This window comes from Furipterus horrens, unplaced genomic scaffold (genome assembly GCF_987537825.1).
Source record: "Furipterus horrens unplaced genomic scaffold, mFurHor1.1.pri manual_scaffold_17, whole genome shotgun sequence".
Classification (NCBI taxonomy): domain Eukaryota; kingdom Metazoa; phylum Chordata; class Mammalia; order Chiroptera; family Furipteridae; genus Furipterus; species Furipterus horrens.
Genome location: NW_028327187.1, coordinates 68653682 through 68667779, shown reverse-complemented (window position 1 = coordinate 68667779; position 14098 = coordinate 68653682).

Below are 14098 nucleotides of genomic sequence, written 5' to 3'. Positions count from 1 at the left end.
TGTGCCAAATATTGACATTGTTTCAAAAAATGAATGTCATATTTTGGGCTTTTAGTAGGTAAAATGAGATATTGGAAATATGATCAAATGATACTATCTTTTATTAGGTAATCTATTTACATAGTTATTTTATGCTGTAGTTAGCTTTCAGTTAATAAATGCTTACTAAAAATGAACATTTGTATTAGAAAATTGTTCAGAATCTTAAGAATTAGTGACAAAGTATAACTGGAACCATCCGCTTTGTCTTGATATACACTGTTTAAATAATTACAAATTAAGGTCATAATATATATTAAGGACAAAATTAGATGTTTTAAAAACATATTGATACTTTTCTATGAATGCCCATGAGTACCAGACTTTTGTAAAATCCTGACCTGAGGACATTTTTTTCACTGCTTTTGGAGAGAGAGGAAGAAGAAGAGAGAGAGACATTGATGTGAGAGAGAAACATTGATTGGTTGTCTCTTGTATGTGCCTGACCAAGGATCAAACCTGCAGCCTAGGCATATTCCCTGATCGGGAATCAAACCTGCAACCTTTGGGTTCATGAGACAACGCTCAAACCAACTGAGCCACTTTTGCCACAGCAGTACTGGACTTTTAAAAATCAACAAAGCAATTCAAATAGCGATATCTGTCTAGGAATTGAAAGTCTATTAATTTCCCACTGCCCTCAGCATGCAAACCCACCCACACCACAGCCAGCTGATTTTCTTCATAAAGCTCTAATACTGTAACTGATCTAATAAATTTGAAAGATAAGAGAGATTTACATGCAAATCCATAGAGTAGAAATTATGAATTCATCAGTATAGATGCTAGCACTGTATTCCCCAAGTCTAAAGTTAAAACATGAGACATGCCGGGAGTGCATGTGTGTGCATTTGTTGCAGTTATTGTGGTAATATTATAAGAAAGTGACTCTTTTGGTTGTTTGCATGTGGTTGAAGAGAATAATATATCTGCCAGGTATGCTTCATTCACAAATGTGTAACAAAGGATTTCAGATTCTTGTGGTAGACATGAGGACTAAAAACAGATTATTCTTTCATGATTATTCATTGCTTTATGCACAATATATTCAAGTTATTCATGTACCCCTCACAGGGTAGCTGAAACACTTGAAGTAGTCTCATTTTAAAATATTTTGTCGAGGAATAAAAGTTTGTGCTTAGTACAGTAGGTTATATGATTCCTTAAAACGATTGGTTGAAATTGAATGGGAATGAAAGTAATGTACAAATATCCTTTCCTAACATACATAATATAAAACATCGGGAAGTTACACGTGTCTGCTGATACTGGCAAAAGACCGTCGAGATAAATATTGTAATTCTTGAATGAAGGTTAGAAATGCACCTGATCCATGTTTCTCTGGGCAACTGTTTTGTAATTAGTTAAACATCACTTTTATTAATTCGATTTTCAAATACTATTGTATGTTTGTTCTCAAATTTACCCTATAAAGAACATTTGAGATAATTTCTGTTGGATCTAATTACTGGGCATGTTTGGACAATTTGATGTTGACAGAATATTGGCTACAGCATGAATATCAGGTACCTTCTGGCTCCCAAAATGATGGTTAGGCAGACAGGATAGGTGAAAGTAGTCTATCTAGGTAATCCTTGGCCATGGCCCTCATTTCTCAAGTCCCTTTCACCTTCATGTCATCAACACCTGACAGTGTTTTAGAACATAACTCTTCTATAAATATTTCCTTAATGAATAAGTGAATAAGACTCTGGCTCTCATGTGAACATGAAAGGGTTAAAAACTGGAGGATCTAGTTTCAAAGCATAATTACAATCGATTCTTAGCTGTCCCAGGAAGCCTTAAACAAATATTTCATTGGAACATTTTAGAACTTATGAGAAACACACACATAAAGACACACCTCATAAAGACGGCACAGAAGTTACAGTAGCACACAATCAAGATCCAAATTTTGTTATATGTAAGCAGGCCCAATTTTAAGTGTTACCTGAATTGCTTACTGAACCCAATGATTTCATTCTAGAGTTAAAAGTAGCTTTACTGCTGAGCTGTGAGATAGCCTGGTTAATGACTTTTGGAATTGGGAGATTTTGAGTGGAGAGAAGATACACTCCCTGATAAGCTTGAATAATGAATTCTTCCAGAGCTTATCATTAGTTCTTCCTATGGCTCTATGTATTTGGTTTGTTTAAGTCTTCCAGAGAGGAGAGACATTATATGGGCTCAAAACTAGTATATTAAATCATATTTCTGTAAGAACATGATTGTCTTATAAGGTCTGATTTATACAAAATAAGAACCTACAGGTGTTGTTTCATAATGAAGAGTCCTAAGATTTAGGGTTCTGATCTTTATGCAGCTAAAATGATGTGAGGAAGGTCATAGCTCTCTTTGGGTCTCTGTTTCCCCTTTTGGGAATAGCACTGGACTAAAGGAACTTAATGGATAATCCAAATTTAGTAGTCTATAATTTTTTTTTTGCTATTTTGCAAATTATTGGTATGCACAAAGCAGGGTATTCAGACAATTATTCAGGTGATTAATCCCTTAAAATCTCTTACCCTTCTTCTTCTTTCAGTTGTCTAATTTAGACATATATTCACTGTGATTTTATTTTTATAGGGTTGATTTCTCTTCCTAAACTTATTTGAACTTTTCTTACTTCTCTGTAAATCACAACATCCTGCTGATTATCTTGGTGGTGAGAGTAGGGTGACAGGGGAGGTGGTAGCTTTTTCATTTAGCTGTTTTGCAGAGGAATTGTCTATGAGGTTGATAAGCTTAATTATTTTGTGTGATAATTAAGAAAGTTAACCTATAAATCTAAAAAGATCATGTTATCACATTTCAAGGCATAGAGTAGTTTTCCCATTTACTTTGTTCATCATCCCACTATTTTAAGCAACACTGTCAAGTTTCTTATCATCAGGGAAACTGATGGACCCTTGGACAACTCAGTTGAGTTTCAGAAAATTAATTATTTCTTCCAGTGAGCAAAGCTCTAACCTGACAAGTGGTGTTTTCCTCTTCCTGATCATGAACTTCAGCCATTGTTTTATTGCTGAGCCAATGTGTCTCTATTTGGTCAAGTAGATTTTAACTAGAAGCAAGCAAACAGGCTCCTCAATCTTATAATATTAAGCTGACATGATATTTGCATAAGTGAAAAAGAGGGAAAAATCCATTTAAAACCTCTGGTTTTCCAGAGATTTTTGAGGGGCTTATTAAAAGCATTAGTGAATGAAAGGAACATTGAGTTACACTTTGTTGTGCATGTTTCTTCTGTCATATTACATAAGTCTATGAAAAATGGTAGGTAGGTTAACCTTGTCCAAGCCATCATCTTAAGAAAATAGAATGCCATTGAGATACTACATATTTAGAGTATGATTACATTTGAAATTTTGGAACAAAATACATTTTAGTTACTAAATTGATCTCTTCAAAGCAAGTACTTTTTAAATAATAATCTAGTTAAATTTGAGAGAGGGGTTTGTTGAAGGAATCTCATCACTTTTAGACTTTTTGGTGCAAATTGATCAGAAAGTTTTTCAACTCCATGCATATTGGATTTTACTGGATTTTGTTTGGTTCTGGTTTTCAATCACACTGATTCCTTCTGATCTGCTGACTGATAAGGAGCTGAGGACAGTGTTAGGATAATCCATCAGAGGACAAAGAGTCCTAAGATTGGCCTCCATGACTCTGCCAACTCACTATGTGGCATTAAATTAGTTCTTCCTTGTCTTTGAGCTTCAGTTTCCTTATCTGAAAAAATTTTTACTAAACTTAGCCTTGTCAGCCAAGAAAGCAATTAAATACAAATGAGCTTATTACTGGGAAAACTGCAATCCAATTCAATTCACACACACACACACACACACACACACACACACACACACACACACACACAAAACTTGACACGTTAACTATCATTAAAACAACTTATTTTGAACAAATATCATACCTGTTTTGTGACACAATAGGTAAAATATTTGGATTAGAAGTTCTACTGTTCCTCTCAGCTTGAAAAAGCAGTCTATGATTTTCTTTCCCTCATCCTTACTCCAGCTTCTAAACATTATAATTGCATAAATACATTTATACAGAGTATGAATAATTTCTGGTAGTCTTTATGTGGTAAAAGGTTGTCTCTAAAAATACAATTTATAGAGTGTTCATTGTGTACTGCACGCTCAAGTAGAGGCTGGGCACATGTAAAACAAATCCACAAGTGTTTCAAGGCCCAGCCAGCTTCCAGTACTGGAATGAAACTCTAGGGGAGAAATGAAAACACTGAAAACCAGTTTCCTGTGGATACATAACATATACACTCTAAATAAGAAATGACTCCTACTCTCAATGAATGTATAATGAAGTTGGGAAGATAAGCTACATATCTATGAAAGGGGTATGAGAGGTCAGGGTCAGAAAAGAAAAAGATCAATGCAGACTAGACTGGAATTATCTGAGAAGGCTGGTTGGAGGAGGCATGACACATAAAGAGCCTTGAATTGGGGAAAGGCTTGGGGAATTATGAAGCTTGAAAATGTAAAAACAGAAATAAGCATGTGAAAAAGAGTGAAGAGAATAGAAGGACCGACTTGAATTACCTGTTGATGGATTTGAAAGCTAAAGAAATTTAGACTTGTTTTCAAAAACAATTGAAGGCTCTTCAAGCAAAGTAAAAGTTGTAACTGTTGACATTTAAATAGAGCCTTATAAAGTATTTAAGATGGATTTTAAAAAGATTTTATGTATGTATTTTTATAGAGAGAAGGGAGGGAGAAAAAGGGAGAGAACCATCAATGTGTGGTTGACATTTGTGCAACTCCAACTGGGGACCTGGCCCACAATCCAGGCATGTGTCTTGGCTGAGAATTGAACCAGCGATCCTTTGGTTCACAGGCCGGCGCTCAATTCACTCAGTTACACCTTCCAGGGCTCACATAAGTTTTTAATATCAATCCTTACAAACACCATTTGATATTCTTATATACGGATTTCAGTGAAGAAACCAAGGTTTAGGGAGGTTTGATGTTTGGCACAGTGACCCTGTTAGTAGAGGGAAAGGCCACTTAATTCAGTGAGTTAGAACAGAGAAGTGTTGAAGAACAGGCATTCCGGAGCCAGCATGTGGAAATTTGGAACCCAGCTATGCCACTCAACAACTGAGTGACCTTGGGCAAGTCACTTAACCTCTGTGGGCCTCAGTTTCTTCATCTAAAGCAAGGTGACAAGTATATATTTGTACTCACAGGATTGTTATGAACACCAATAAATTAAAATTTGCAAAATAAAGTGCATTTGTTAAACAAAACAAGAAGTGGCTCTATTTTTTTAGAGACATGGAAACAAGAAACAGACTGACAGTGACCAGAGGGGAAGAGGTAGGGGGAGAATGAAGAAAAGAAGGGGAAGGGTAGTCAAGGAACTAATATAAATGACCCATGGACATGGACAACAGGGTGGGGATTGACTGTGGGAGAGAGGAGAGGTGGGCGGGGCAAGAGATAGCAATAGGGAAAAAATGGGACAAAAAAAAGTGGCAAAGGTGTTTGAAACCAGTTCTGACTGACTTTAAATCCCAGTCCTGCCTACTTCATCACTAGATCTCACAGGATAAACAGAAATGCCGTGAGTCCTACAGCATAAAAAATGATCTGAATATTTGGGCAGAGAGGAAGGTGCTATGGTGGCTCAGGTTTAAGGAAGTGATTAAGGAAATGGAGAAGATGAAACCGAGACCCTACTCTTATGTTCAATAGCTGAGAGTACAGATTGACCTTTTAGAGAGCTGTATTTAGTAACACATCCATCTTTTATCATCAGCAGACTCATAATTTAATAATATTTGTATTCTCTAAGGAAACACTGTAAGTCAAAATGGGTAAAATTTTAAAAAGGACTTTTCTTCATTGATTCTGAAAGGAGAGAACCTTGAAGGGGTTTCATTACAAGAGGATAAATCTGAGGTTACCTGGGGAGAAATCTCATGCTTGCCTGAGATTCATGTAGGACATCTGAGTCTTAGATCCACACAGAACCCACTTCAGGGATGTGCAGTTGCTGAGGGACTCAAACTTAGAAGTGTCTCACACTTGGTTTACTGCTCTGTTGCTCTGATGGTTCTTAACAATATGAATAACTTGAACAAGGGACCCTACATTTTCTTTTTGCACTGGGCCTCAAAAATGATGTAACCGGTCTTGGGTTTATAACACGAGTGACTCAATTAACTTGTCACAAATTCCTTTTGCCTAGGCAGATTTGTTCCTACTAGAACCATGCCTTTATGAACACACTGCAACCTCTATTTTCCTAGCTATGCATCCCTTGTTACACTGACCTTTCATACGAGGTCTCACACTAAATAAAAGTATAGAGGCTTAGATTTTTAAATATTTTTACTTACTTTTTACACAACTTTTTAGCTAACTCAGAGTGTTTGTGTATGTGTATGTTTAAGAAAAATAAAAGCACCCAATACTTAAACAGTCACAGTCAGGAGTGTGGTGTAGTTTTCTGTTCTATGCACAGCCTGTTATCTCAACAGTGTATAGCTAGTGAAAGCAGTTAAATAATTATTTTTCAGTGTGAGAAGAGCAATTTGGATTTTGTAGGGCAGGTAAAAAATCATTTTATATGATTTGGGTAAGCTTTGTAGGAAAGAAACGGTGTAGTTTTTACCTCTCTCATCTAAGCTATGACCATAAGAATAACTTACAATGGACCCAGGTTTCATTCATCAGAACAGCGTTAGGATGAAAGGAAAAAGCAGGGAGCACAATTTTTTAAAAAAATATTTATTTATTTGTTTATATGTTTGCTTATTTTATTTTTAGAGAGAGGGGAAAGGAGAAAGGGAGGAAGAGAAAACATCACTGTGGGGTTGCCTCTCACTCACACCCCAAACTGGGGACCTGACGTGCAACCTAGTCATGTGCCCTGACTGGGAATCGAACCAGTAACACTTAGCTCGCAGGCTGATATTCAATCCACTGAGCCACAGAAGCCAGGAGGGAGCACAATTTTTTCCATTTAATAACATAAAGAAATAGAACCATTTTAAAGGAAAAGGAACTTGGAAATTTGATACAGTAAGTTAGAACTTGATTGTCAGGATCAGGATATTTCAATTACTTTCTGTTGCTTCAACAGCCTTTGAGGATTTCTATAAAATGGCACACAAATAATTTTTAGTTATCCTTAGCAAAACTCTTTAAATATTAAACAAGAAAGGTAATATCATGACAGCATGTACAAGCAAAAACTCCCCAGATACCCATGCAGATTTCTGTAGACTATTTGTCAGGCACATAGGACGGGTTCCTAGGGAAATCTCACAGCTGCCTTTGAAGCATGGAGATTTCCTAAGCCTGAGATGTCAGGCCACATAGCAGTCTTTTGTTTACATTTGACCCACAAACTTTGCGTCTTACTTAGAATGCAAATGAATGAACCTTAGGGACAAAGTTGTCTTTGATTGATATATTTTGGTCTTTCTGACCTGAAAACGTGTCAGTTATTTAAAGGCTGTGTGGGCACTGGTATGACTTAATAAGTGCAGATTGTATGTTGAACTCAAAGTTTAAGGCTTACACTTAAAAAAAAATAAAAGGACTCAGCACATTTACCATTGATTCCTTAGGCCAACAAAATCCCAGTAGTGCCAAGTAGGGCAGAGGCTTTGAGCTCTGAGCCCCGAGCCTCAAGGAGAAGTAGGCTCTTCTGCTTGGCTGGCTGCTTTACTTCCACAAGCATGGAAGTGCGGATTCAGGCCTCTCTCCTTGAGCTCTGGGACTAGTCAGATGACCCCAGATTCAGAAAGCTTTGCTCTGCAACTTCTGGAAGTTGCTGAATCACACAATAGAGGTAGCTTGTGACTTAGAAAACTTCAAAACTTCTGGCATTATTTGTTTTGCTTTGTTTTATCCTAATAACTTTAATGATATTGAATTCTATTCATTACTTATAAACAATCAAACCAAGATTAATGAAATAAATATTAAAGACTGATTTGGTAAATAAGTATATAGATTTCATAACTTATTTATTGAATAAACAAATCAAGAATTCTTTGCATTTATTTTTGGTTATCCATAAAACTGGTAGATGAAAAATCCTGTGTGGTTTTTAAAAAACATAATGTCTTGTCCTGACCAGTGTGGCTCAGTTGGTTGGGCATCATCTGGCAGGCAAAAGAAAAGGTTGGATGTTTGATTCCTGGTCAGGGCACATGCCTAAGTTGTGGGTTCGGTTCCCAGCCAGGACACTTATGAAAGGCAACCAAATAATGTTTTTCTCTCACATTGATGATTCTCCCTTCCCCCTTCCCTTCCTCTAAAATCAATAAGCATGTCCTTGGGTAAGGATAAGAAATAGAAATAAAAATAAAACATTTCTTATATTGCCAATGGCTTTCATCCCTATAATAGAAAGACATCAAATCTTCTCCAAATCTGTCATCTACTTTGGACAAAAAGGGTCTTAACACTTCTTTTGATCTAAAAATTCATGATTCTATGGATTACTTTACAAATTATGCCATAATTTGAATTATACTAAAATAAACCTGTGAATTAAATTTTAGATGAATAATTCAGTTTTATAAATTGAACAAATGAAACAAAACGGTAATATTTTCCAAAGTGTAACTTTTGTCTTTAAAAGGTTTAAGCTAATGCCTATACATGCTTACTTAAACATACTTTCCCATTTATTACATTTCTTTTTCCCAGACCTCTTTTAAACTTAAGGGACTTCAGGATACTATATGGAAATAAAGCGATTCCCAAAAGTAAAAGGACTACTTTGAATGCTAATATCCAGAGCAGGGGAAAATTTTAACTCATTTATTCAGGCATGTAACATTTATTAGACACTATACACAACTCAAGCTCTAATCCTCCAGGAATTCACAATCAAGTGGTCTACAAACTGTATCTTAATGCAGAGTTGTCAGTGCCACCATAGAAGGATGATACACAGAGTCATTGAGAATAGCGAGGAGTCAGCCACTGAGTTGGTCTGGGTAAGAAGACCTAGCAAGGTACACTAGAGCTGGACCTAGATGGGTGAATAAAATTGTACTTGCAGGAAAAGGTAGAAAAGGGAACAGCATATTCAAAAGCATAGACCTATGCAAGTACATAACATGTTTTGGCCATTGTGAGACATCTAGTGTCACTAAATACAGGATAAAGCACAAGGGGACAATGGAAGGATGAGGCTGTGAAAGTAGGCTGCAGTCTAATCATGAAGAACCTTGAATATTATGCTAAGGAAACTAAAGACATTGTGAGTTTGAGCAGGATAGCAACATGATCAAATTTGTATTTAGAAAAATCACTTTGGTGCCTTGAATAATAGACTAGGGTAGTGAGAAAACAGAGGTGAATAAAACAATTTGGAATTCAAAAAGGGAGCTGTAGCAGCTGAAACTAAGGATAAGGGAAGTCCTAATGACAAAAGGAGGTAAAGAATTGGAGGACCTATTATTAATTATCTTTGCAAGATGATAAAAAGAGAAGGGTTAAATCTCTCTAAAACCTTGTATGTTAAAATCATACAGCATGATCACATATATGTAACTAAAGCTTTGTATAATTAATAAAGCCTTGGCATAAAAAGAAGTTACTAAGCTCATATCCTTGTTTGTGTGAAATTCCACAGTACATATTAGAAGCATAGGTATTTTTCACTTCTTCATATTCGCTAAAGGCTTTTATAGGTAAATGTATTGCTTCAAATACATGACTGTACTCCCAACAGAAACATCTACAAATGTCCTTATTAATGAATGTGTTAACAGTTCCTCGTTCCTCCATATCATGAACATCAGTTGGCAACTACTCTTTAGTAAGGACAGGTGTATGGTGACTGTCTGAGCATATAAATTCTATATAGAATATAGGAACCCTGTAACAAGTGAATTTATTGTACAGCTGGGATTACTTTTATGTGAAAGGTCAAATGTAATTTTGGTGTTATTCATGTCTTCCACATGGCAGTAGTCGGAAAGCATTCAAGCAGTTAATTGTAACTGAGTCATTACTTACATTTGATTCTTTCTCCTTTTTGTTACTTAAAGGGGCTTGTGTATTTTATATAGTAAGGGGCTATCATATAATCTGTAGGTCTACTTAGGTTGCTTTACTAAATTATTTCTATAATGTATTCATTACATCATTACACCTATATCCAAGTGCCTACACCATGATAGGTAATGGAATCTTGCATATCTGAAACAGTTGAGTAATAACCTTTATAAAGCTCAGAGGAGTGTGGTAAAACACTGCTTATGAATATATTCTCAGTTTCATTTGAAATCAATCACATAGGTCTCCAAGAATGGGTGCCATAATGATTCATTCATTCTTCTGTGCTGGGCACAATGACTGGTGCTGGGCACAAAGTGGTAAAAAACACAGACAAGGTTTCTGTCCTTATAGAGCTTACTGTGTCATAAGAACTTTCAGTGCAATGCACTGAGTGCTACGGTGGAGTTAAGTAGAGACTAAAAGTTCCCAAGATAAAATGGGTACTTGAGGTTTCTATGCATAGATGTATGGGGGGGATAGAGAGATAAGAGAGAGAGAGAGAGGAGGAGGAGGAGGAGGAGGAGGAGGGGAGGAGAAAAAATGAGAAGGAGAAGAAGAAGAAGAAGAAAAGAACAGGAAAGAAAAGAAAAGAAAAAGGAGGGGAGGAGAGGGGAGGGGAGAGGAGGGGGATGGAGAAGTACAGAGGTGCTTATCCTAACTTAACCTAAATATAATCACATCCTTTCAGTCATCTGTGAAAAGAAACAATAGAGAATGGAACAGGAAGAAGGGAAAGGAGTGTGAAAGTTTTACTTCCCCTATGAAACCTTCCTTGCTTTCTCCAAAAGGAAGTGACTCCTCAATAATTAAAGTTCTCAATTCTGGACGTTTTCTCCCAATTTATGGTCATATTCTTTTTCTGACTGTAAATAAAGGAAATCACACACTATCAAGTCATTTCCTATTCCTACTTTTAAATAACTCCGGAAATAATCTTTAATGTTTGTTTTTCCTAAGCGTTCTCCCCCAAAAATGATTCAGCAGAATGCTGTCTAAAAACTGACAAAATACAAGGACCATAGGCTATTCAAGCTTTATTTTCTTTGATTATTTATGCTCCTTTTTGTTAATATTTGACTTTCCTGTAATCAGCCTCATCTCTGTAGAAGCTAGAAAGATGAAGATTATAATATACAAGTCACAGAGTCATTTACTCTTTTGACCTTCTTTGAACTCATAAATCTCTCCACTGCTAGAAAGCTGTGGTTTTGTCTTTCCACAGCAACAGAGTTGTTACTTTTCAAGCTGCTTCATACAACACTAGAAAGGAAACACTGAAAATTGTGTGAGAAGCTGGTTGGGGGAGGAGTGGCTATGACCTTGGCCTTTCTGAGAATGTGGAAAAGAGGACACTTCCCATTTTGCCAGTGTTAGCAGCCCTAATCATGCCAGAAGCAATGTTGGTGACAAATTAGAATGCAATTATCAGTTGTGAGTGTAAAATGAGATGTTGGACCATTTAATGTCAAAAGTCCCTTCTGGCTCTCCTGTCCCAGTATTCTAAATATGTCTCAAGTATAATAACTTGAAGAGAAAATTGAATAGGGTGATGAATTAGGCTTATGTGTGAGAAGCAGCCAGGTCGATATGGCCATTTGCAAATCACAGCTATAGATAGCACTCCTGAACCCAGATATTGAAAAAGGAAGGTTCAGTCAAGTTGTGTTACATAAACATAGACAACCCGACTACCATAATGTAGGGGCACCGAATATTCCCTGTAAAGTTTCAGAGGTCTGCTAAATATGTAAATATGTAGGGGCTTCAAATGTTCTTTGTAAGAAGTAGCAAGGACTTTCTGAAAAGCCTTGAAAGGAAGAATGTAGGGAGAAGTGTTGTAGTTTGTTTATACAAGCTAAAAGCACCTCAGCCTCTATCACCTTCCACTTGCCTGCTTGTGTCTTGTTTATACATTTGTGAAAGTTATACTTTACAAGATATCTAGCCCTTTGAAGACAAATTGCTTCTCAAAGAATTTGTGCCTGGCTGGAGAGCTATGCTGCCGCTGAAGATAACCTTATAGCCTTGCGAGTTTCTGTTCCTGTTACTGCCAAGACATTCCTAAAGTCCTGGCCGGGCCCCCCACCCTTCCTAAGGCTGTTTCCTGCCAAAGAAGAAACAAAGGGACTCCACCAGTATAAAAACCCAACGTTTAGACTCCATTGTACGTCGGAGCTTGTTAGAGACAAGTTCAGTGCCTGAGAGCCGGTTAATAAATCCTTTGCTTACTTTGTACACTGCTTCAGAGTGTTGAATCTCGTCTTTGTAGCCATAACATTTGGGAGGCCCCAGCAAGATGCCTCTGTAAAGCAGTGCCGCCTTCGGTGAGCCCCCGGGGCTTCGTGTAGCCCCATGTGTCTAGCTGATGTGTGGCAGGACAACAGCCGCAAGCTCCAGTTGGGAGCAATTCCCTGCGCCTTCAGGAGACACTCGGGAGATGCTGGAAGCACTGACCTCCCAGTCTAGAGTAAGCAAAGGGCAGGAGACAGCCTCGGCGACAGGTGAGTGGCAACCCATTTGGGCAGCGGACTTGGGCCACTGCCATTGAGACTTGGTCTCTTTTGTCCTCTGGATGCAGAGGTACATATTCCTGAACAGGGAATTTGTTGAAGCAGGCTCGGTTAGCTTCATTTGGATTGTATAGAGCTCTTTTGGTTTGGTTCTGGGTTGTGCTGCCTGTAGCTGATGCTGTTCGTCTAATCTCAGAAGCCTAGGTGGGGTTTGGGTGGGATTGTTTAACCTCTGAGTGAATGTGTGAGGGAATGTTAAGCTTAACAAAAAATTATTTCCTCCCTTTTGTGTGACTCCATGGACTTCGATCTATGGAGTCTGAGTAAGCTCTAGCTTCGCAGGAGGAGAGGCCGAGTGGGCATTTGTTTGGCCACCTTTGGGAGCTCCCAGCCCGTGTTTGTCTGCGCCGTGAGGGGGGAATTGCTCCTGTGCATCGTGTTTCCACCCCTGATTGTAATCCAAATTAGGTGCATGTTTGTAGCAATCACCTTAGGGGGGCGCCAGTCCAAGCCTGCACCCACAGTTCTTGACTATGTGATCAGGAATTTCCCCAAATTCTGGAGACAAAACCCCTCCATGAACTCTGACACCCTGGAAACATTCTTTAGGTAAGAGTAGCCTGCTTTGGGGGTCGAATAGCCTCCCTGGGGGTACTTTAAATCTAAATATTATAAGTGTAAAAATGGTAAAGTTTATTGATAAAAGTAGCAAGGCAGGAGGAAGCCGTGCTGTGAGAGAGTGGCTCCAGCTCCGCACTTCTAAGAAAAAAGTGTGTTTTTTTAAGGAAAAAAAAAAAAAAGGTATTATCTTGCAGATGGCTAGTCAAGGCCAACCAAACGTGGTTTAGTTTAACATATTCTGTAATCACGGGAGGCTCCTGACTCCCAGCTCAAAGTATCACTAGCTCTTAAGCAGCTGCAAGTGCGGGAGAGGGGGGTGGGGGAACATGAAAACCAAGGCTATCAATATGGACAGTGTCACAGAAAAAGCCTAGGACCCTCTGTGCGTCTCCTGCCACCTTGAAGCCCTGGCAAGCCGGCAGCCAATCGTACAGAGGGATCAGGCTCCTTAAAATTTCCCCAGAGAAATTGCTTGCAGCATTTCTTTCCACCCCAGGTAACTTCTAGCAATTCAATTTGCATCTGAATACTCCCTGCTAGAGCTGCAAGAAGGGGCAATGTTAAATTTGCTAGCCAAGAGGCCCTCTAGTCTGCTTGCTACCGGTTACAGGAACAGCAGGATGTCTGTCTCTCCAACACAGAGAGAGGAGAAAAAAAAGTGACACTTTTAAAACTCAGGCCGCTCTTCTTCAAACTGGTGCAAGCTGCTTGGGTGCCAATCAGTAACACCACTAAAGCTGTAACTAAAAGGCCCTCAATCTCTTCACTACTTCAGCAGTATCTGTATCAGATATGTCTATATCTTAAGGAAAAGTGTTGATACACATGAATAAAACTAATGTCCATTCTAGGCATCCTCTT